This window comes from Vulpes lagopus, chromosome 9, assembly GCF_018345385.1.
Source record: "Vulpes lagopus strain Blue_001 chromosome 9, ASM1834538v1, whole genome shotgun sequence".
Lineage (NCBI taxonomy): Eukaryota > Metazoa > Chordata > Mammalia > Carnivora > Canidae > Vulpes > Vulpes lagopus.
Genome location: NC_054832.1, coordinates 60,944,716 through 60,969,088, shown reverse-complemented (window position 1 = coordinate 60,969,088; position 24,373 = coordinate 60,944,716). Strand labels below are relative to the sequence as shown.

The 24,373-nt window shown below is 36.3% G+C and overlaps 1 protein-coding gene across 6 annotated transcripts in view; it reads right to left on the bottom strand.

Annotated features, from left to right (window-relative positions):
- The window catches only part of NCOA2 (nuclear receptor coactivator 2), a 296,902-nt gene that overhangs the window by 168,177 nt on the left and 104,352 nt on the right, over positions 1 to 24,373 (bottom strand). For 2 of the 6 annotated variants that reach the window (XM_041768982.1, XM_041768986.1), the window contains exon 3: positions 9,425 to 9,527. The exons of the other annotated variants lie outside the window; for them this stretch is intronic. The gene's annotated coding sequence lies outside the window, so the exon portion shown is untranslated. The remainder of the gene's footprint in view (positions 1 to 9,424; positions 9,528 to 24,373) is intronic. 6 annotated transcript variants of the gene reach the window in all.

Below are 24,373 nucleotides of genomic sequence, written 5' to 3'. Positions count from 1 at the left end.
CTTTAACTCTTTCAAATAACTTTAAGTGCTAACATAGCTGGAACACTCATCAAAGGGCTTTCTTAGGTTCTACTAAACACTGAGACTCACACAATTATCATGACCAACATCTGGCCCCAGTCTCCTGAAAAGAATACAGGCAGGAACACAGCTTACCAGCAGGGAAGCACTAGGCACAACTCTGCTGTAGAAGTACTTCCACCAGACCATGCATCCATTTAGCTCAGGTCCACACTGGCGGGGTGCAAGAGGTACCCCTTTAGGATGTTTCCTGCTCCACAGAAGCCAGTATTCCTTTAATAAGTTCAGAAGCAAAGCTTCCAAGGTCCCCATAAGGGAAATGCTCATTTATAAGAGTCACTGCACCAGCGAAGCTCAACACTAGGGCTCCCCCCTCAGGTATTTATATTCCATTTAGCCTAGTCAAGATGCAGTTTACTATTATGGGGTCATTTTTACATACACAACATTGCCTAGAATCAAAGTTGAGACATAGTGTTATCTGATTACCAAAGGAAAAGAGTTACAGAGTTAACCAAAGACTAAATATGCCAACCTAAAGTATCTGGAATGTATCAGTAACTATAAATCAATATGAAAAATATAACCCAATAAAACACGGGTTAGATATTAATTGACAATCCAGAGGAAAGAAACAGAGTGGCCAATGTGTAAACTCAAGGGCAATCTGAGAATGCATTTTATTTTACTTTTTTAAAGGTTTTATTTATTCATGAGAGACACAGACAGAGGGAGAAGCAGGCTTCCAGGAGGCAGCTGGATGCAGGACTCAATCCCTGGGCCCAGAATTACGACCGTAGCCAAAGGCAGATGTTCGACTGCTGAGCTACCCAGGTATCCCTCTGAGAATGCATTTTAAGACTAAACTGAAAATACCATTTCATATCCTTGACATCATCAAAAATTAAATTTTATCATATATCCTACAGCCTAGCAATTACCCTGCTAGGTAATACTCCAGACAAACTCTCATACATACACAAGGTGACATGTACAAAAATGTTTGCTCCTGGAATGCCTGTAATTGCAAAAAATATTAGAAACCTAAATATTCATCAAGAGAAAAACAGACGAATATGGTCACATAATGGAATCCTGTTCATGTGACTGACCTGCAAATACACAGATGATTATCTTAAAAAAAACAAACAAACCTATAATGCTATAGGAAAAAGGCAAGTTGCAGGATAACATGGACAGTGTGGTATTGTTTAAGTTTTAAAACACAGAAAACAGGGGTGCCTGGGTGGCTCAGTCAGTTAAGTATCTGAATCTTGATTTAAGCTCAGGTCATGATCTCGGGGTTGTGAGATCTCTTTCTCTCCCCCCTCCCCCCGCCCCGCCTCTCCCCCTCCCTCAGTGTGCTGGTGCACTCTCTCTCTGTGTCTCTCCCCCTCTCTCAAATAAATAGGTAAATCACGGGAATCCCAAGGTGGCTCAGCATATTTAGCACCTGCCTTCAGTCCAGGGTGTGATACTGGAGTCCTAGGATCAGGTCCCATGTCAGGCTCCCTGCATGGAGTCTGCTTCTTCCTTGCCTGTGTCTCTGCCTCTCTCTCTCTCTCTCTCTCTCTCTCTCTGTGTGTGTGTGTGTGTGTCTCATGAATAAATAAATAAAATCTTTACAATAAATAAATAAATAAATGGTTAAATGATAAAAAAGGGAAAAAGAAGAAGAAATAAACATCGTAATATTATTCAGCCATAAAAAGAAAATCTTGAAATTTGCAACAACATGGATGGAGCTAGAGAGTATGATGCTAAGAGAATCATTTCTGACTTATCAGACCAAGAAAGACAAATACCATATGATCTCACATATATGTGAAATTTAAGAAAGAAAACAGATCAACATGTGAGAAGGGGGAAAAGAATAAAAGGAAAGAGGGAAACAAACCATAAGGAACTCTTAACTACAGCTAACAAACTGATAGTTACTAGAGCGGTGGTGGTGGAAGCATGGGTGAAATATGTGAAGGGGATTAAGATGAGCACTGAGGGATATATAGTCAAATCACTATACTGTACACCTGAAATATAACTGTAATGTTTACTGGAATTAAAATTTAAAAACTCAATAAAATTTTTAAAATTAAATATAATCATCTTTAATCACCAAAACAAAACAAAAAACAAACAAACAAAAAACCCAGAAAACCCTGCCTTGGCCTTTTTGTTAATGTATATGTCAACATCACACACCTGTAAAGCTTCTTAAAGGCAAGAGGTTCTTTCTTTCTTTTTTTTTTTTTTTTAAGATTTTATCTATTCATTCTCGAGAGAGATGAGAGAGAGCAAGAGAGAGAAAGAGCGAGAGAGCGAGGGAGCACGCACAAGTTGGGGGAGGAGCAGAGGCAGAAAGAGAGGGACTCCACTGCTCCACTCCACTGCTCCACTGAGCAGGGAGCCCAACACAGGGCTCAATCTCAGGACCCCTGGATCATGACCTGAGCTGAAGGCAGACACTTAACTGAGCCACCCAAGAGGTTCATTTTATCTCACGAAGCAACCACTTTGGAGTGGTCAGAGTTCAATAAATATTCTCTGGTTAAATAAATTTTGAAATGTTAAGGTTACATTGTCTAATTTTTTTTATCAAAAATAATTAATGCTTAAACTTGGAGCTTTGAATTCTTACATTTTCTTGTGATGTACATATCTATACAAGAATAATGGACTTGGAGTCAGAAGGTCTATGTTTGAATTCGGGCTCCACTGTTTACTCAATGGCCATTTAATTCTCTCATTAATCGCCATAAAGTGAAAGTATTCACATCTGAGAAGACTTTGAAAAATAAGTAAATTAGGAAAAGACCCACATGGAAAAGTGTCTATTACTTAATTCATTAATCCAACAGATTATTCTAGGTTATTCTCAATAGATGCCAATATCCCCACTTCCTAAAAAGAGAGCTTATAAAGATCCATTCTCTTTCTGCTAGGTGATAAAAATGATATCTTTGCCTAATATATAAAAGAAAATAAGACCAACAAAAATAATTAAAATATTTTAATTATATATTAAATAGTAAGCTCTTGCAGCCATAAAATTATTCGATATTTAAAAGGTCTTTATCATTCTATTTATCACATAAAGTAGATAGTAGGTATGTATGCCCTGCTAAACAGCCAAAGAAAATGGTGTTTGAAGGAGAATAAAGAAATTACAAAATTGCTCATTAGAACAAATATGATCTCAATAAAATTTTACTTCCTTTTATATAAAATCATTTTAATATCTGACTTATTATTTTAAATAGGATACATGGAAATTCACTAAAGATTGGCTGGATGGCCTGTTTTTTCAGAATTATTAACCTCTGTTATAAATCCCTACTGCTAGGTAGAGTTGCCCTTATGAGAAGCAGCTGTTCTTGAAATCAATTTCTACAATTTGGAGTCTGCCCTTGTGACCTTCAACTGGAACTCATTCATTAAACCAATACTTGCTCCCCGCCCTCACTGTCTTAATATACCAGGCCCATCTCTCCCTTTCAGTGGTGCCACAGATCTCTCATTGTCCCTCCATTTCAGTGACTTGGAAGCACATGGACACCCACCCCTGAAAACTAATTTCCAGTAGACCATCTAGCCTATAACATACCCTCTGTCTTTAATAATACTCAATCTGGCCATTTTTACATGGTTATGGCAACAAACAGAAATCTGTACATTTACCATTCAGTCTGTAGGCAGAATCTCACTTTCAGTTCAGTTTGAATTATTTTTTTTTCCTTTCCCATAGTCATAGTTTCTATCCACAATGTAAAAATTTAGGTAACCACCACATAGTATTTAACATCAGTGGCTCTGATGATAGACTAGTTCATATCCTGGCTGCAATGGTTACTAGGTGGGTTGCCTTAGGAAAATTATTGTATACTTCTCCATGCCTCAAGTTCTTCCTCTCTAAAAGAGCAACCCCACCACCCACCACAAAATCTCATAAGAGTGCAATATTATATCAGTACAAGTAAAATAGTACAGCACCTGATACAAATTCTATACTTTTAATAGAAAGTAACACGAGTTATGGGAGGAATGAATGGTTAAGTATAGCTTCAGTGCTTAAAGAGTAAGGTTGAACAAGTATCTTTCAGGTGATTAGACCCTTATAAGCTTAAAAAATTACGAATACATTATCAGTTACCTACTCAGCTTATCAGTAAGTACAAATAATTACATTCCCATCAGGTCTGTCATTTTTATAAGGAAAAATATCACTAAGAAAAAATGTAGAAAATAGGGAAAAGTAAAGAAAGACCCATATGTCCATTATCTGAAGGTACTATATAACATCAGAATATATTTATTTTCAGGAATTTTTTTGAATGTAATTTTAAAAAATCTATTGTATAAATTGAATCCCAACATTTCCACCTAACCCCATTATAAAACTAGTTTTCTTTATTATGTTAGGCTTTGAAAATATGATTTTAATAGCACCATAATATTCCACGTTGAACTCATATTTTACAGCAAAAGTGGAGAGGCCTTTTTTTTTTTTTTTACAACAACTACATTCATACTACTGACTTTCACCTTAACACATACGCACACTTGCCACAAGAGAAGGGTAATCAGGATCTACATTCATGGGTGTCCTAATTACTTTCTACAGTACAAACATTGGCATAATTCTAATGTTTAGTATAGCCAAAAACAACAATCGCAACACCAAACTAATAAATGTAAAGAAAGAAAAATAGTAAAGTAGTGGTTTCAACTTAAATGCTAATTCTTATAACACTATTTCTCATTTTTCACTAGGAACACAGACACCAATTAACACTTCTCAATATACAAAACACACACATTTACATTCTGATTTAAAACAAGTCAATCTAAATTAATTCACAATAAAAAATTTTTATAGATGGGCCTATGTCAACTTTAATTTTCAGTCTCATAGCCTTAAGATTGCCTTATCGGATAGGTTTTAAAAAATAAACACACACATATTCACTGAAATCCCAATTACTGATTTTGCCAGAATCAACACATACTACATTCTGATTGACTAACGGCAACCAGTGAAAATGTTTCCTTTACAGAAACAATTAGGGGAAGCTACATGATTTGATAACAAGAGCTAATGAACTGGGAAGGTGAGAACTTGGATTCGTGTCCCAGCACAGCCCATTAGTATCTATGCAACAGCCAGAAAATCATTTATTAACTTCAGGCCTTAATTTTTTAAAAAATTGCATGATTCCTAGGGCCTCTTCTAACTATAAAATAAAGATGCTAAGAAATAAAGATGATTACAGTACATCAAATGGCATGCAAATCACTTACTACCATAGGACAGAGGATTCTTACTGATAGAAATCCTATCCTAACACCACTTTAGTCTTTCTTGCTACCCTGGCTCCCCTATCCCTTTTAATAACAACCATCACAAAATTAAAATTAGATATTTGGAGTTATTTTCATTGAAGAAACTTGCATTTGCTTTTCTGGTGCAGAAGGAAACCTATTCTGAAATCTGCTTAATCAACAGACATTAATACTGTTTGTTTAAATAAATGTGCTCACCCAGTTAATAAAAAAGAACGCTGTATGAAATCATGCTTAAATTCCATTTATTTTGAACACATACATATGAGCAATTAGTTTTTTTTTTTGAGCAATTAAAGACAGCTATAATAAATTACCTACCCCGTGTTTATTTAAGAGTACTGTTTTGTATGACTTTTCAAAGCAGTTTAAATTAGCAACTAAAAATCTATGAATTCACTTTGGAGCTAATTTTGTTAACATTTTGTTTGTTTGTAATATGCAGTAAAAGGGAAGATACATGAAATATATTGTGGTCCATTAAAAAAGGCGGCAGCCCCAGTGGCGCAGCAGTTTAGCGCTGCCTGCAGCCCAGGGCGTAATCCTGGAGACCCAGGATCGAGCCCCACGTCAGGCTCCCTGCATGGAGCCTGCTTCTCCCTCTGCCTATATCTCTGCCTCTCTCTCTTTCTCTGTGTCTCTCATGAATAAATAAAAATCTTTAAAACAAAATAAAAATAAAATAAAATCTTTAAGAAAAAAAGGCAACGCAGGCATTTGCCTTTCTTTTCTTAACCATTTTCTTAAAGCAAGTAGGGAGCCCTCTCTTTGCCATCTTTCAACTAACATTCACTTCTAATCCTAATTATAAACAAGATGCAGTAAATGACCAATTTGCAGCATTTTTTAGTTAATAGAAAATAATCAACTCAAAGAAATGAACGCAAAGCAAGCACAAGAGTACTGTGAAGGAGGTTGAACTAATTAATACTAATTTTTTACATGTTACCTGTAATAGGTACCCTGGTTGTAAATTTAAACTGCTATGCTTATGTGAGGATTGTGTACTGAGTAGTCATTATGCACTTTCTTTTGTGTTCTCTAATGGGAAAACTGAGAAGCTCTTTCCCGTTTTTAAATTAAATGCTTTAATAAGGTAAGATTTTTAAGGGAACAAATACTCAACTTCTAAAGTTGTAAATTACTAAAAGATGCTCTCACTAGACTGGACTGTGATTAAATGCTTTCCAGAGCTTACATGTTATGTTCATGCTTTCAACATCAATAAGTAAAACCAGAATCATGTTAGAGCTCTGTTCCACCAAGCTTTAGACAAAGACTGAGCAACAGCACAGGATGGCCAGGTCCTCCCTCACCACTGGCATGGACAGAAATGTCACAGCAAACTGGAACGACCAAATAAATGATTGTCTGCTTCTGATCCAGGGTACCTGTATACTCCCTTATGACTCCTGTGCTTGCAGACATGGCTTCTGTGCATTAAACTACCAGCACTTTCCCTCACTCTTCCAAAACACTACCCAGTGAGGGAAATTCCTAGTTAAAACCCTTTCATTCAACATGGAAAATACTTCCCACAGGAAAACATTTTATAGAGATTCTAGTAAACTGGATAAAGAGGTTGAAAAAAAACTAGGGACTCTGCACACAGGTCTAATTACCAAAAGAAATAATTAAAAGTATGTATTTGGAGACAACTGATTTCCAACTTAGGGAAATTTACTCCTAAATACTTGACAGATAAATGTTTTGAAGTACATACTTTTTTTTTTTTTTTGTCTTTCAGAATGTGTTCATACTTGGCAGAATCTTGTGGGATCTCTGAAACTTCAAGTCTTTTCACTTTTCTCCCCTCATCTTTAAACTGCCTATAAACTTTCATCGCCAGCATTCTGCTACAGGTACAGACATGGCTGAAATGCATTGATTCATCCTAGAAGGAGGGATGTTTACAGAAATTAAGCCAGATTCAGTCAAAGCAAAGCACATGCTTCAACATGAACCCCCCCCACCCCCGCCAAAACGACCTCAGTTATGTTTGTCTAACTTCTCTTCTTGTCTCTCCTACTCCTCCCTTAATTTTTCTCTGTCATTTTTTGTTTATGTTATCATGTGCTTCTCCTTTGATGGCAGTAATTTTAAAAGGATAAAGAAATCTTCTGACCACAGATTTAATACAGCAGCCTCTTAACCGATTGGTCTAAAAGCAGAGAATCCCTTTACTCCTCCTACTAACATCTGTCACAAGAGTCAGATTACAAATCAACCCAAATGAGGCTGATCAAGGGGTACAGAAGAGAAGAGAGAACAGAAGGGAAAGAAAAAACTAGTGGTTAGTGGTTGAGGTCATCAGTAGAAATCATGATAGAGTTTCTTTATTTGATACAATCTTACAAAGGGACATCATGTCAGAAATAACATGAAACTGGATGTTTAATGTTAAAAAAAAAAAAAAGAAACTCGAATTTCCTAAATAGAAATCCTCTCTGAAGTTGTAAAATAATAACCCTTTTATTGTTCAATCTATGGAGACTTAATATTAAACACATAAGTATTTTCAGGGAAGAAAACTATCCTTGCAGGCCCAGTTTTTAAGTCATCTAATGCCATCAGAAATGCTCACAGTGAAATGCATTAATTACGAACACCCTATACAATGTATGTAGCTACTTTTGCATTTTACCTGCAAAATAAGTTTATCTTTGTTATTTTATATTTAAGAAAATGACCCGTGAACTGCTTTGAAAAATAACTGTGTTTGTAAATCTTCTAAGTTTACTGCAGTGGACAAAAACATTAATTAGTACCTATTCATGTGCTATGAAAACATACCTCCAATTTTTTAAATGATAAGAATAGCCTAAGGCAGCCAGCAAAGACCTCAGAAATCTGTCTAAATGGTTCTAACTTATAATCTATGCCAAAAAAAGCTTGTGTCAAGGAAACACTTAAGGAAAGCAACAATAAAAACTTGGCGAAACACTGAATTTTTTAGGCTAAATGTTCTTGATGATTCTCTAATATATACAAGCACCCTAAAGGCAATTCAGATCCAACTTTACCACATTAAAACACTGAAGTTTCCGAAGTGTCTGGAGTGTAACTTGATCATAATTGCTGTAAAGGGTAAGGGTTGACTATATGCTAAAGCTTGCCATCTGTAGGTGCTTTAACACAACTCTAGTTTGGGGGGAGGGGGGGTTCTGAAGTAGGGTCAAAAGTTTACAGTACTCATTTCTAATCACAAAATCCTTGGACTTTATGTTGTCCATGAACAATTCTCAGAACAATTTTGGTACTACCCAAATATCAATTCACATAAAACCAAGCTCTATCCCCAAATCCATTTCACAATCATTTTTCAGGCAGTCTTTAATAATTAAACAAATTATGTTCATTTCCACATTTGGCAAAACGACTGAATTTTCCCCAAAATAATTTTCCCAAAGGCTCTGCTTTCAGTGTATTAGTCATTATTCTCATTCTAAGACTCCTTTAGGAAACTGATAGCTTATGAACCCAAAACCCATATAGAATGTGAACCAAAAGTATTCATTCTCAAGACCTCAACTGCATTGCCACTAAGTGAACTGTCCTATTATTCAAAATCCTCACTAACCCCTTCATTTCAGCTCCGATATTTACAACAGAAACACTGATGTATCATCTCCTATTATTGGGATTCAGCACTAAAGAACTGACAGTGAATTAGACCAAACAGATTTAGAGTACACTGAAATATATTAAAATTTCTGGGCAGCCTGGCTGGCTCAGCCGTTTAGCGCCCCCTTCCGTCCAGGGCCTGATCCTGGAGACACGGGATCGAGTCCCACATCTGGCTCCCTGCATGGAGCCTGCTTCTCCCTTGCCTTGTCTCTGCCCCTCTGGTCTGTCTGTCTCTCTCTCATGAATACATGGAGAATGAATGAATGAATGAATGAATGAATGAATGAATGAATGAATTTTCTGTCTGCATATAAAAAGGCCATTTTACCTAGCCAGTGATTAACCTGTTGTTCTGATGACTTTAAGTCAGCAATCCAAAAACTTTAATTGTTCTATATTATTAATGTTGAAAACTCTCATTTTCAGTTTTATTTACCTCATTTACAGTTATCAAACTTCACTTGCCAAACTCTATCTTTGATGATTCACAAGAAATTCTCAGTAAACTGAAATCATCACCATAAGTTCAGCAGGAGCATCTAAAGGTAGAATATGAAAAAAAAATAAAAATAAAAATAAAGGTAGAATATGGTCCTTAAAAAGAAATAAGAAAGTACTAAAAGTTCTAGTTTAGCTTATAAAAGAACTGTATACCTAAAAATACTATGTAAATCATGTAAATTTGAAATTTATTTTCAATGTACATGAGAATTTAATATTTAAAAGAACACCTCTGAATCTTTTTTTTTTTTTAAGATTTATTTATTTACCCATCCATCCATCCGGGACCAGGGGGAGTGGGGGGAGAGAGAGAGAGAGGCAGAGACACAGGCAGAAGGAGAAGCAGGCTCCACGCAGGGAGCCCAATGTGGGACTCGATCCCGGGTCTCCAGGATCACACCCTGGGCCAAAGGCAGGCGCTAAACCTCTGAGCCACCCAGGGATCCCTGAATCCTTTTTTTAAACCAAATAAGCTTGGGGTGTCTGGGTGGCTCATTCAGTTGAGTGCTTCCGGCTTGGGTCGTAATCCCAGGGTCCTGGGATGGAGCCCTGCATTGGGCTCCCTGCTCAACGAGGAGTCTGCTTCTCCCTCTCCCTCTGTTCTCTCTCTCTCTCTCTTAAATAGATAGATAGATAGATAGATAGATAGATAGACAGATAGATAGACAAACAAACAAACAAATAAATAAATAAATAAACCTTAAAAAAAAACGCCAAATAATCTATCTGGCAGTACTAATAATCAAATCCCAAACTATTTATATGTAGGAACCTGATATATTAAAACAAGTTAAATCAATGTAATATTACTCTAATTTTAAAACAAAACCCAAAATACCCAGCTAAATGAAGAAGAACCAGTTCAGTGGGGGAAATATGTAAGAGATTCTGAATTAATGTTTCCAATTAGCAAGGACTTTCACACAGACTTAAAAGCAAATTTTCCTCTCCTGATTAATTAGAACATCCACACAAAGAACTAGACTCTAATTGGCAATTCTTTCAGAGAACTAGGATGGGACAGATACGGCAACCAGAAGAATACGTGTGCTCAAATGAAAAGAAAAAAAACTGCAAAAAAAAAAAAAAAATACTGTGCTACTAGATAGATGTTAGTTCTTATAGATGTCAGTTCTTATGCTTAAATAAGAACAATTTTCAAAATTATAAAAGCTGTGTTGCTTGCTGGTGGTATAGCAGCAATGCTTTGACCAAAAAATAAAGTTCACTCTGTTCTCAAAGTAACACTAAGCTTTGCAAAGGGCTTTCTGTCAATTTAGATATAAGGTAAAATGTTGACTGAAAGACTCTTGAAAAGATCTACAATTGTTCCTCTATTAATGATTTCCTAATTATTAGAAACCAATGTTTGCCGTTAATTTAAATAGGAGAATTTTACAATTCACTCAGAGAATACCAGTTTCTTCCTAAGACGAAAGAGAGGCACATCCCTAATGTGAAATGGAAATGCTAAATTAAATGAAAAGAGAAAATTTAAGAAAGAAATTTGGGGCAGGACCCATAACAGCACTGCAATTAAAAAGTTAAGGAAAGGAAATTCTCAGGAAAGACAAAGCCTCTAGCCTCTAAGATGAGGGACCTGCTCTTGGGTAGGGGGAGATGTTCAAGGATAGCAAATTGGGGATATTTAAAAAGCAAATTAAAAAATACCACAGCAAGGATTCTGAATGCAAAATTTTCAATTTAAGTATACCTGCAAGTCTTAAACCACCCTCTGAAATTCTGATACACAGACCCTTAAAACACACAGGCATCATCTACAAATACATGGCATTCTAAAATCTGATACATTTTCATTCTTTATTAGCCACTAACATTCTATTCTACCTTAGATTTTTGCTGTTTCATTTTACAAGTAAAATAATTTTCAAATCAATAACAAAAAAGACAATGGAAAAATATCAGATGAACTGAAGCCAAAATATCTTGTCTTAAAACAATTTCTAAGATTCTTTCTAGGCAGACCCTGATTCTCCACTTTGTCTTACCCTTTATTCCCCAAACCAAACCCTGGGCACTCTCTAGAACTGCTCATTTCCTCGAGTTTCCTAACTAAGATTGAAATATTTGTGTTGGGGTTTTTTCCTGATTGGTTTAGTGATCCTATAAAAACAAAATGAGACTTCATCGTAAGAGACAAAACAATTTCTAACCATAAATAGTGATGGGTATTATGTAGGCTTCTTGTGGTGATCATTTTGCAATATATGCAAATGTTGAATGACTATGTCATATCCCTGAAACCAATGTTATATATCAATTATACCTCAATTTTTAAAAAAGATTTATTTATTCATGAGAGACAGAGAGAGAGAGAAAGGCAGAGACACAGGCAGAGTGAGAAGCAGGCTCCTTGCATGGAGCCTGATGCAAGACATGATCCCTGGACGTGGATCATGCCCTGAGCCAAAGGCAGATGCTCAACTGCTGAGCTACCCAGGTGTCCCTATACCTCAATTTTTAAAAAATGTGGTAAAGGGCCAATATGGTCTGCAAAATGTTTTTGCAATAAAGTATAAATGACAGAAACCATGGGTAAGTTTGGTGATGCTCAGTTTTTCCTTCTAAAACACTATGGATTCATATGTTATTTTACCTTCCCTCATTATGCCATGATTTCTATCATGCTGCATCTTTTTGCTCTACATTATTAATGTTGCTGTTATTATCCTTTGCCACTTCTATTGTTCCAAGTAATAATCTTTTCTTTCTTGCTAAACCCAGAGTTAGGGGATAAATTGTTTACTTGGTCTACTTTGAAGATGTGCAATTCACTAAATTTTCAGTTAAATGAAATAGGCCCTAAGTTTTTTAAAAGTCCAGAAAAAAAAAAAAAACACCATCTCTACTTTTAAAATAAAATCACTATAAAATATACTGACCCCCCCCCCCCAAAAATATATATAGTGACCCTTTGCCACCTTAAATGGTGTTCTTCGGTAACATTATTAATAGTATTAAGTGTTAGAGTAAAGATATGTTACTCCTAAATTAAATAGTCCCAAAATACTATTTTTAAGACACCTAAGTTATTTACTAATTTTTTAAATGTGGATATGCTAATATCAAGATTTTCATTATTTTTTTATGTATATATCATATCTACCCATTCTCCTATTGTTAGACATTTAAGTATTTGCCAGTTTTTTGCTATTTCTCATCATTTTTTAATGTATTCTATGTGCCTGATTAACCAGCTGGTCTTTGTTTTCTAGATAAGGGTGACTTTACTCCCATATATTTTTTCTAATAGACAATTCACCCATTTGACATATACAGTTCAGTGGTTTCACAGTTGTTCAATCAACACCACAATCAGTTTTAGAATATTTTCAAAACTCTTAACAGAAACTACATATCCATTAACAGTCTCTCCTGTATTCCCCCACTCTCAGCTCAGTCTCCCCTGGCAACCACTAATCTACTTTGTATCTATATAGATTTGTCTATTCTGGACATTTCATGTAAATGGAAGCATACAAATGTGGCCTATTAATACTGGCTTCTTTGACTAAATATTTTGTTCATGTTCATAGTATTTTGTAGCATTTATCAATCACTACTTCATTTCTTTTTATTGCCAAATTATGTTCTGTAGTACACATACACATTTTATTTGTTCACCAGTCAAGAAATGTTTGAATTATTTGGGGCTACTATAAATGCTGCTGTGAGCATTCCCCTATTTCTATTTTTGTCAGTACAGAAAATCTACTAATTATTTTTTGCTAATGGGATGATGTAGACCATACAGAGACTGGATATCCAAAGGAGACAAAACCAGGTGTTTTGTAGGACCTACAATAATTCCTCTCTCCCTGAGTATTCAGCTACTGCCTTCTTCCAACTTGCCCTCATATTCCTCAAATTTCCTTAATCTCCATCACCGTACTCAGACTACTTCCATAGCCTGAATATGCTCAGCCACTGGCCTTGTTCTTCTCCAGTCCATCTGCCCCAGTACAGGGTATGCATGCTAATATACAACGTTTGATCATTTCACTTCCCTGCATTAAATCCATCAACAGACCCCATGGCACTCAAAAACTAAAATAAAAACATCTTCACAAGTACAAGACTTTTAGATGATCTGGGCCTGTTGACCTCTACAATCATGATCTCTACTTCTGTTGCATGAATAGCAACTACTTCCATTAATGACTCTCTCACCACTGGACCATTTTACATGTTGCTCTCTCTGCCTGGAAATGCCCCCACCTATCCCTGTGGGTGCTTCCCTTAGCCACAGCACTGCTTATACTCTACCTTTTGAAATGGCATCATCTCCATGCTTATATAACCTTCAAGGGAGCAAAATTTGTCTTTTCTTATAGCTAGCAGATCTAGTACAATGAATGGCATTGAATGGATTCTCGATACAAATTTGTGGCTTTGATGAAAGATATGCTACTTATTAGCATGCCTAATTTCTGTGAGTAGATAGGACTTTTCTAAGCTCCGAATTTGAAAAACATGAAAAAACACAACCTTACTCTTGGCTACCTTTCTCCAACAGAGGCAAGCAGCCCTTCACTGTCAGGTCGTATGGGCTCCCTGTGGGGCTGATATCCATCCTTTCACACACCCCTTAGTGTGATCAGGGACTGACCAAAATGCTAGCTCTACCCCTAGTTCCTTGTCATGATTGGTTCTGAAATGGGCAGGTGGTGCAATGTGGGTCAATTAGTTGTTCCTGTGATTTTTGTTGTAGCTATCAGGGAAAAAATGCTCTCATTAAAGGGGAATACTGGCTGTTAAAATGATGTTTAGCTGGAGCTGCCAATGACCTTCTTTGCCATCACATGAAGTCCTAATTGAATAAAGTAGAGACGGGGATCCCTGGGTGGCTCAGCGGTTTGGTGCCTGCCTTTGGCCCAGGGTGTGACCCTGGAGTCCCAGGATCGAGTCCCACATCAAGCTCCCTGCATGGAGCCTGCTTCTCCCTTGACTGTGTCTCTGCCTCTCTCTCTCAGTGTCTCTCATGAATAAATAAATAAAATCTTTAAAAAAAAAAGCAATATTGGAACAGCTGATTTTTCAAAAGCCACAATGAAGCTTGAAAACAGTTTAATACCTGCAGTGTGCTAAGGAAAAAAAAAAAGAAAAAAGTAGAGACAAAAAAAAAAAAAAAGATCATTTAAGTCCTCCCATGCAGATGTGCCCAGAACTAGTTGTAGCCTTGGACTTCCACTTATCTGAAGAAATAAATTCCAATTTTGCTCATTCTGGTTTGAGCTGGGTTTCTTTTGGGCAGTCAAGAGTCTAGGACTACACTTCAGGAATCATCTACCTGTGTTAGCCTATAATTAGGCATCAAAATAAGATTGTACCTACCCTTCAATTATCTGCCACTTTGCACCAACATTTATATGATTTAGAGCCCAAAGAAAATGGCCTATTCTTAGGGGTATCTTAGAAGAAAGCATGACTTCTAGTACCAGAGCTGGACTCCTACTACTTCCTCTGGTGAGTGAAACAATGCAAGTAGGTTGCAGAGCCACTTAAACCCTCTGGAAATTAGGACATGTGAAGCATTCAGAATGATAAGAGACAGCACGAAAACTAGACCAACTGAGCAAAGATTCTGTGGGAATTCATGTTACTTGCTTTAATTCTTTGATATGTTTTGTTTTAACCCACACAACTATAGGTAAAATAAAAATTCATCTGTTTTCTAGGGAATCTGCTTGGTAAATAAAACTGGTTATGTCAAGTTTGGTTTTTGGTTTGGTTATGTAAAGTTCTTCCCGATTTCATGCAAGATGGAGAAATATTGCATTTTATATTCCATACACCAGCTACTTCCCTAGGAGTTAAGTAAGAAGGGTGAAGCCACTTTTTCTGAATAGAGTGTTCATGAAATATTACAAAACTGGGTGTTCACCCAACCTAAATTTCTTTTCTTGGAGAGAGGGGAAGGTATTGAAATTAAAACATGATCTTTGCCCTCCGTGACTGGCAGTTATAGTAGGGAGAACAGTATGACAAAGAAAAATCAGAATCGTGTCCAAGTGCTAGCATCTACACTAGCCTATCACCACACTCCTGAAAAATGGTTTTGCGTGACACTGTTGGTGGCTTCCCACTCCATATGTAATAACAAGAATGAGAAGCCAGTGTCGAATGTGTGTAAAGAATACTACGTCCCTTATAGATGTATGCAAGGGGAAGGAGGGAGCGGGGAAGAGTGGTCCATGAATCAGTCATCCTGGCTATGAAAGCATCTAAAGAGGCTAACTAAGCATCATGAGTCATTCACTAAAATTTAGGAGATTTCTATAACTGTAGGAACTTCAATCCCCTCTTCCATCCAGGGAGCATAAGCAGCTGGTAACATAGAAAACATTCTATTTGTGGTCTCTAGTAGATCAGGGGGAAAGGTAAGTTAACCGCAAGTGGCCAGAGAGTATTCTCAGAAAAGCCTCTACTGGAAACTCATCATCTCATGGGATTTTGTTGGATGTAAACAGCAAAAGTAACAACACTGAACAGAATCAGAGGCCTCCAAGATAGTGAAATGTAGCCTTCTGATCAGTGTCTTGTCTTAATACCATGCAACATTCCATGGCCAGAGCCCAGGACTAAATGGTTTGAACATGGCAGGTGCTTTCACTATATTCAACAGCTACAGTATCTGTTTGAAAGAGCATTCAGATTTAGAATTTCAGGCTTTCTTACCCGTAAAATGGAGATGATACAATTAAACCACTACTAATTAGAATGTTCAAGAAAGGAACACTTTGTGGCACTTAAGTCCCATCCACAAAAAATAACGCTTATTTCTGTGTTTCATTTCTAGCTACTCCAGCTTTAATGATCTAGAAGAAAAAGCAGAGTTATAGACTGAACAAGATAAGCATATGGTCAAGAAGGTCAAGAGTTAGAGAGCAATAGAACCAGGGTCCATCACTCTTCCCATACGATGTACCTGCTACAGTACATTATTTCACAGCGGTCAATAATACATTGCTTTGTAACCCCATTTATGTAATTTAACATTTGCCATTTCTCTTACTACACTATAAGATGTATATGGAACAAAATCCAAAAAAAAAGTTTCTGTATACTTAAAATTCCAACCTGTATGTACAAAAACTGTCCCAGAAATGAATATAGACTAAATTGGAAGACACCATCAATTATCAGGGGAATGAAGTCAGGGCTTTCAACTAATCAAGAAGTTCCATTTGCACCACTAGAGAAAGACCTAAATTATTCTAGAGAGAGATTAGATTTAGGAAATATATAGTCCCAAATTCAAATTCTAGAGCTACCTATATCCCACTATCTGACCTTGACTAAGCTCTCTGAGCCTATTTTGATCTATAAAATGGGAATAATTTCTCTCTCCCAAGCTAATATTAAGAATAGAATGAAATAGAATAGCAGAAGGTAGGTATGCAAGAAAACTTCTTGCTTAAAATGTGCTTTATATCAGAATATATCATATTCTGATATAAAAATACTATTTTTAATTTTTTATTTATTTTTAATATATTTATATTCTGATATAAAATACTATTTTTAATTTTTTATTTATTTTTAATATATTTATATTCTGATATAAAAATACTATTTCCATATTTTATCTTGAAAAGATATGGTCAAGCTGTTATTAGAGGGTATATCAAAAAAAGTTTTTAAAAGACTTAGAGACTTAACAAATAAGAGTTATAGTATAAAGACTCAAAAGTAAAATTTTTAGAGATAGATTTAACCACAGATTTAAGAAATAGCATGAATTGGGGATCCTGGGTGGCGCAGCGGTTTGGCGCTTGTCTTTGGCCCAGGGCGCGATCCTGGAGACCCGGGATCGAATCCCACATCAGGCTCCCGGTGCATGGAGCCTGCTTCTCCCTCTGCCTATGTCTCTGCCTCTCTCTCTCTCTCTCTGTGACTATCATAAATAAATAAAAATTAAAAAAAAAAAAGAAATAGCATGAATTATCAAAACACTAGAAGCATACTTGACATATTTATTAAATTATAATTTCATCAGGTATGTGCTTAAAAACAGCTTTACAAGAAGAGAAAATGGAAAATGGCAGCTGTGAAGAAAGTATATTTGAGGTGGCAATTAAAACCTTTTCGTATTCAGGGTAAATACGATTGTATCACAAAAATTCATAAGCAACTAAAAACACTATATGCTAATCCTATAAAGCAGATATAATTTCCCCTATGTAAAAAAACAAAACAACAATAAACACACACACACAAAAAAACACAAACCTAGAGGAAATCTGAGAAAATGGGTGACCTAATTTTTTTTACATTTTATGAAATGTAAATGCTATATTGGTTAGGTTACATCATGATTATCTGAAAATTAAGAGTCAACATGAAGTAGAAACAGAACTTCAGTATCAAGCTTTTTAAAAGTAATTGAAAGGATTCTCTAGTCAATCTAAGAAATATAATTTTTTCTAAATAAAAATTGAAATCTGCTTTTGAATGCAAATTTTTCTTTGCTTTGTGTGAAACGGTCCTAATTTGATTATGAGAACCCTAGGAAGTTCCTTTTTAATATTTTTTTAACTGAGAAAAAGTTATTTTTAAAGAAAAGACCATGAAAAAAAAACTGGGCTGGTCCCTTTTTCCACCCTTAAAACAAAAGAACTCATGTTAAATAAATTTGTGTCTAAACACAAATTCACTGCAAAAATTATCTGTGTAACTTCACTGGAAGCCAAGACAGCTTACTATCATTTCTGTGACCTGCATTTTCCTCTATTTGTTAATGTCAAATCATCATTTCTGATACACAATTTAGCAACTTCACGTCTTTCAGCATCACTAGTTGCCACAATAGTATGAGCCCCACAGATTCACTGGGAGGGAGGGGCCAGCAAATAAATGCTAAGCCTTGGTCACATCCTTACCCATATTTGGTTAGCTTGAAACTTTATTTTGAAATTACTAATCTTTTTTGTGGTGTTCTTTACTTTTTAAGAGAACAAACTTGCAAAGGCAAAGCACTTACCAATGTTCACTGTATTAAGAACATTGTGTTTATGTTCATCCTAAAGCTCAACTAACCATGGACACTAACTACCCTAGAGAAGGATGACTAAGATTCTCCATTTCTTATTCTTTTTGTTGTTCAAATGAGTCCAATAAAATCTACTTGCCATTTCTCTCCTCTGTGGGACAAGACAACTGAGGATGGTCTTCCTCAGCTCCAAGGGACATGTACTCCATCTCGTAATGTCTTTGAACAAAGAGAGAGAGAAACAGAGAGAGAGAGAGAGAGAAAGGAAAACCATGCCTGAACAATATGGCTGATAAGCAATGCTTTCTGTGAAAGATCTTGATCAAAATGAAAATGTGGAAGAGTTTTGGTCTAAAATGGAACTTGCGGGGGGCACCTGGGTGGCTTGGTTGGTTAAGTGTCCGACTCTTGGTTTCACCTCAGGTCATGGTCTCCAGGTCATGAGACTGAGCCTCACACTGGGCATTTAACTCAGAGGAGAGTCTGTTTGGGATTCTCACTCTCCCTCCCTCCACTCATGCTAGTGTTAGTGCACTCGCTCTCTCTCTCTCTCTCTCTCTCTCAAATAAATAAAATCTTTAAGATGGAACTTGAGAATAAGAAATTTCCATTAAATGTCTGACTTCAAGAAGACTGAGACGTCCTAACCAGTGAACATCCTCCCAAGGAATTTCTCCCAATCTTGAAGCCAACAAACTTACTGCTTGGGTGCTGGTGGGACTTCTCCCCCTTTGCATTCTGGCTGGGCTTTTCCCCATCTTCATATAAGTACATCCCACCTAAAACCCTCGAAAGACTCACATATAGCTTGTTACAAAATAAGAGTTTCCCAAATAAACTCAATTTATGGTAAAAACCAACCAACCAACCAACAAACAAACAAACAAAAACATTACCAATGACAGCTTAGGTCTGAATTCCAACTTTGCCTCTAACTAGCTAATAAAAGCAGGTGAGCCTCACTGGGGAAGTCAACTGAACTCTCAGTACCTTCGTTTTCTGACATCTAGAATGATAACATAATAGCAGCCACTTAATAAATTTCTTTTGAATTATGAGATTATAAGAGTTTAGAACACTACCTAGTATATGATAAGCACAATAGGCATGCTGGCAATTATAAATGATCTTGCAGTTCCAAGGACTTTCTACTCCATTCATACTACGATTGAAACAGGATTTGTGTTGATAATACTTTTCTCCACATCCATATCTCTACATTGAAACCACACTAATGATTGTTCTATAACAAAGAAATGTAATAAGCAACCAAGGACGACTGGGTGGCTCAGCGGTTGAACGTCTGCCTTTAACTCAGGGCGTGATCCCGGAGTCTGGGGATTGAGTCCTGCATCGGGCTCCCTGCATTGAGCCTGCTTCTCTCCCTGCCTGTGTCTCTGCCTCTCTCTCTGTGTCTCTCATGAATAAATAAAATCTTAATAAAAAAATATATAAGCAATCAAACTTAATTAAATTGGAGACTTAAACATACACCTCTTAATTTATGTTCATGTCCTAGTTTCTACCTGGTTGGAGTCACATCAAGATTATTAATGTTTGGTAATACAGTGATGTTATTTAATTTATTTATTTATTTTAAAGATTTTATTTTTCAGTGATTTCTGCATCCAACTTGGAGCTCAAACTCACAAACCTGAGACCAAGAGTCACGTCGTCCACCAAATGAGCCAGTCAGGCACCCTTATAGCGATATTATTTTAAATAAAACCAATTTATATATTTAGTGACATTGACACAGAAGTTACATGTACATATACAGATAACTGTAATGTTAAAAATGTTCTGTGAGGGATCCCTGGGTGGTGCAGCGGTTTGGCGCCTGCCTTTGGCCCAGGGCGCGATCCTGGAGACCCGGGATCGAATCCCACATCGGGCTCCCGGTGCATGGAGCCTGCTTCTCCCTCTGCCTGTGTCTCTGCCTCTCTCTCTATCTCTCTGTGACTATTATAAATAAATAAAAATTTAAAAAAAAATTTTAAAAAAATGTTCTGTGAATAAAACAATGAAAAAACAAAACATTAACTGACATGATACTTTATATAATGAGAAAAAATAAAGTAGGATACTTCTAATTCAATTTTCTTCACATCTTAGATTTACATCTTTTGAGCACTTTCTTCTGACAAAGCTCATTTTGCAGTATCTGATGGGATCAGTTAATCAAAACTTTGCTTTTTTTCCTAGTTTAGAAGGCGGCACAAAACATTTTTGCAGTGGTAACAAGATTCAATTAAAAGCAAATGAGTTGAAAGATACAGTTCTGTTTCACTATATAAGTTATGGCCTAAGAAATAAAATTTGAATATTTTGAAAATAAAGTGGTTTTGTTTCAACTTCCAGAGAATTTAGACACACTCAGAACATGCTTCACTTTTTTTTTTTTTTTTTTATGATTTTCTTTATTTATTCACAAGACAGAGAAAGAGAAACAGGTAGAGACACAGGCAGCGGGAGAAGCAGGCTCCATGCAAGGAGCCTGATGTGGGACTTGAACCCAGGAATCTGGGATCACGCCCTGAGCCAAAGGCAGGCGCTCAACTGTTGAGCCATTCAGGTGTCCACATACTTCACATTCTGACACAGAGTTTAGCCAGGGTTTAAACTGATACGACACATGTAAAGGCCAAGAACCATGTCTTGCCAAAAGGAATAGTAAATGTTTGTTTTTCCTTTTCTCCCTCTATCCCTCAAGGTAACCTATATTTATCTCTGCTTCAAATCACTGTGAAAACTTTAACTACCTCATGAAACCTCAATGTGTTATATAAACAAATGATCAGGTATATTATTTTCATAACCAGCCCTTGTAATTTAGTAGGAAATAGGACCCTTAATCAAGAGCCCTCAGTAAAAATAATGACTTAATTAAATGAAACAATGAAGTAGAAGTATCACAATAAGCCAAAGATACTGGAATAAATAAGTAAGTAATAAATACCTCTTATTTTCTATCCCTAAAATAATAAGAAAGGATCAAGAAGTAAGCATACAGCTCCTGGTGTGGCCTAGACACCACAGGATCTCGAGGACAGCCACAATGGCAGCATGTTTGCAGGGACTGTGGCCAGCACAGCAGACAGCTTTTCTTTGGCTCTGAGGCTGAACAGCTTTGGTGATAGGCCACTGTGGTGTGAAAGGAGAAACGTTTTTAATTTTTTCATTTGTTTTTAATATTTCCTCTTTAAAATAAAGAAGAAAAAAAATAAGATAGGAAATAGATAAATAGGGTAAGTGAGTGCACATGATTGTTTATAGCAATATGCACTGGCATTTAGGGTACATTAAAATAAAAATACATTTAAAAGATAACAGCAGTATTTTACAAAAGATTATTTTCAAAAGATACTTTAAAGAGCAAGTCTGAATGAACCGACCCTGACATATCATATAAATATTTCAGTGAACAAGTTCAAGGAAGTAATAACTTACATGTAAGACAATAAAGATTTTATGAAAAGTTGTATGTATTTTGAAGCAGCAGCAACATTAAACATCTAATGTCTACATTAGAGAAAAGCTTAAGTGTTCCAAAGCATCATTTCAAATAAAAGATAAACTCTAGAATCCACTAGGTTAGTAAAACAAAATCTATTATTGTATATAAATAATACTCATGAAACAAGCCTAATTTGCCTAGCAGATGTTTAAGTCAAAAGAATTTTACATTTCTATTCTTTTCAAATATAATCGCATGAGTAATCGCAATATGGTTTCAAAACACATTAGTTCAAAACTATCTTCTACTTTCATACTCTCTGTCTTATAACCTATGAAACAGAAGTTTATTTTTTGGACTGTAATAGAACTGCCATATAAAAGGAAGATCAAATTATTTTTTTAATGTCAAAGAATTGTAAGAAATTGAGAGATCAACTGTTTCCTTTCGTCCCTACTCTTGTTATGCTAACTGAAGTTACCAAGTCAATAATTATGACACAGTTGTTTCTTTTGAAGATATTCTTCTATAGTTTAAAGTAAAGACTTAAAAGTCTCAGTATTCATATAAGGCATTGGTAGGTTTTTTCTAAATTTCCCCACTCATCTTTCCGCTGAAGTTCACCCTGGCCTATGACGCTCTGCCTTTTCAGGCCTTTTCACTTCTCAAGGAAGTGCAACAAAACTTGTGTGCCAACTCTGTGGTATTGAGAGGTGGCAAATTTCCAGCTCTTTAGGTTGAGGCCACAAAATGTCAAGTGTATAATTTTCCTTATAAAATGTATGTAACTGGGATCCCTGGGTGGCGCAGCGGTTTGGCGCCTGCCTTTAGCCCAGGGCGCGATCCTGGAGACCCGGGATCGAATCCCACGTCGGGCTCCCGGTGCATGGAGCCTGCTTCTCCCTCTGCCTGTGTCTCTGCCTCTCTCTCTCTCTCTGTGACTATCATAAATAAATAAAGATTTAAAAAAAAAAAAAAAATAAAATGTATGTAACTACCACCAAAAAGTAAAAAATGTTAGAAAAAGTCCTCAAATTAATCAATACAAAATCAATTCCATATCGTTTAATACATTAGAAAGAAAAAAAAAAGACAGTGAAAGCTATAAGCTAGGATACCAAAAAAATCAACCTCGCATGCAGACATATATTTAAGAAATCCTTCAACAGTGAATTATATATGTTTATAGTATATGGTTGAATTCCCATTAAGCCATTATTAAGTGCTATATACATCTTATCTTCCCTTTGCTCTTTTTGGATGGGAAGGCAGGGTGTAACTAGGACAAAAAATATATTTCCATTGACTGCAGACATCCATGAATCATTCATTAGGTAGCATATACTGCTTAGACAACCTAATGCATGGAAGTAGGTTAAAAATCACAATTTGCAAAATTTGCCATTAACTTCTCTGGATTTCTCTAATTTATCTGAGTCTTAACGCTAGCTATAGAGGTTTCAATGGAAACATCTATATTCTATGGCCAAAGAATCACAGAAGAAAAAAAGAAGAAGAAGAAAACTGACTTAATTCTATGGATATGGATAATTTCATAAATAAATGCTTAATTTATCCTTTATACCGAGGTACTGTAAACAGTGGAGAATGACATAAATGATCTGAGCTTCAAAAGTAAACTGTGAGGTATTCAATGGACGCAGCCTAATTTATTTGCTATTTTATCTTTAAGGAGATTCTAGCAAAGTCAAATGACTCAAATTCAACATCTACCTAGAAAGTAACATGTATCTGTCACTTTCCTTCCAAAGTAAGAGTGAACAGCACAGCTAAAAATCCTATTAACTATCTCACAATCAAATGCCATGTATTCCTAAAGTTACTATGGTAGCATTTACAGGAAATTTTGCTTACTGGAGAGACCTCCTCCTCAGAGCTAACAACACTACTATTCAGAGAAGTAGAGTAGAGTATTTTGATTTTGAATCAAAATCTAAAGGCAACAACAACAACAAAGCAGGAAAACACATTTTGGTAACAATCTATAAACCACTGCTCCCCACTTCCACACACATTTACCTGTTGTACAGAACAGAAAAGCATAGCTGAGAAATCAGAATCCATTCTAAGTCTCTCAGAAGATTCGGACTCTAGCATTACCTCCCATAAGATCTGGTAACTCAAAAGATTTATACAAGTGTAGACTGGTAATACTTTTAATTTTACTGATTTCCAAAAAACACCAGCTGCACCAACAGAAGTCATATTTAGAAACTGCTGATTAAAAAAACTGTTCTCGGGCACCTGGGTGGCTCAGTTGGTTAATCAGCTCAGGTTCTGGTCCCAGGATCCTGGTATCAAGCCCGAACCCTGAACCCCGTGGCAAGCTCCCTGCTCAGTGGGAAGTCTGCCTCTCCCTCTCCCTCCATTCCTCCCTCACTCCTGAGCTCACG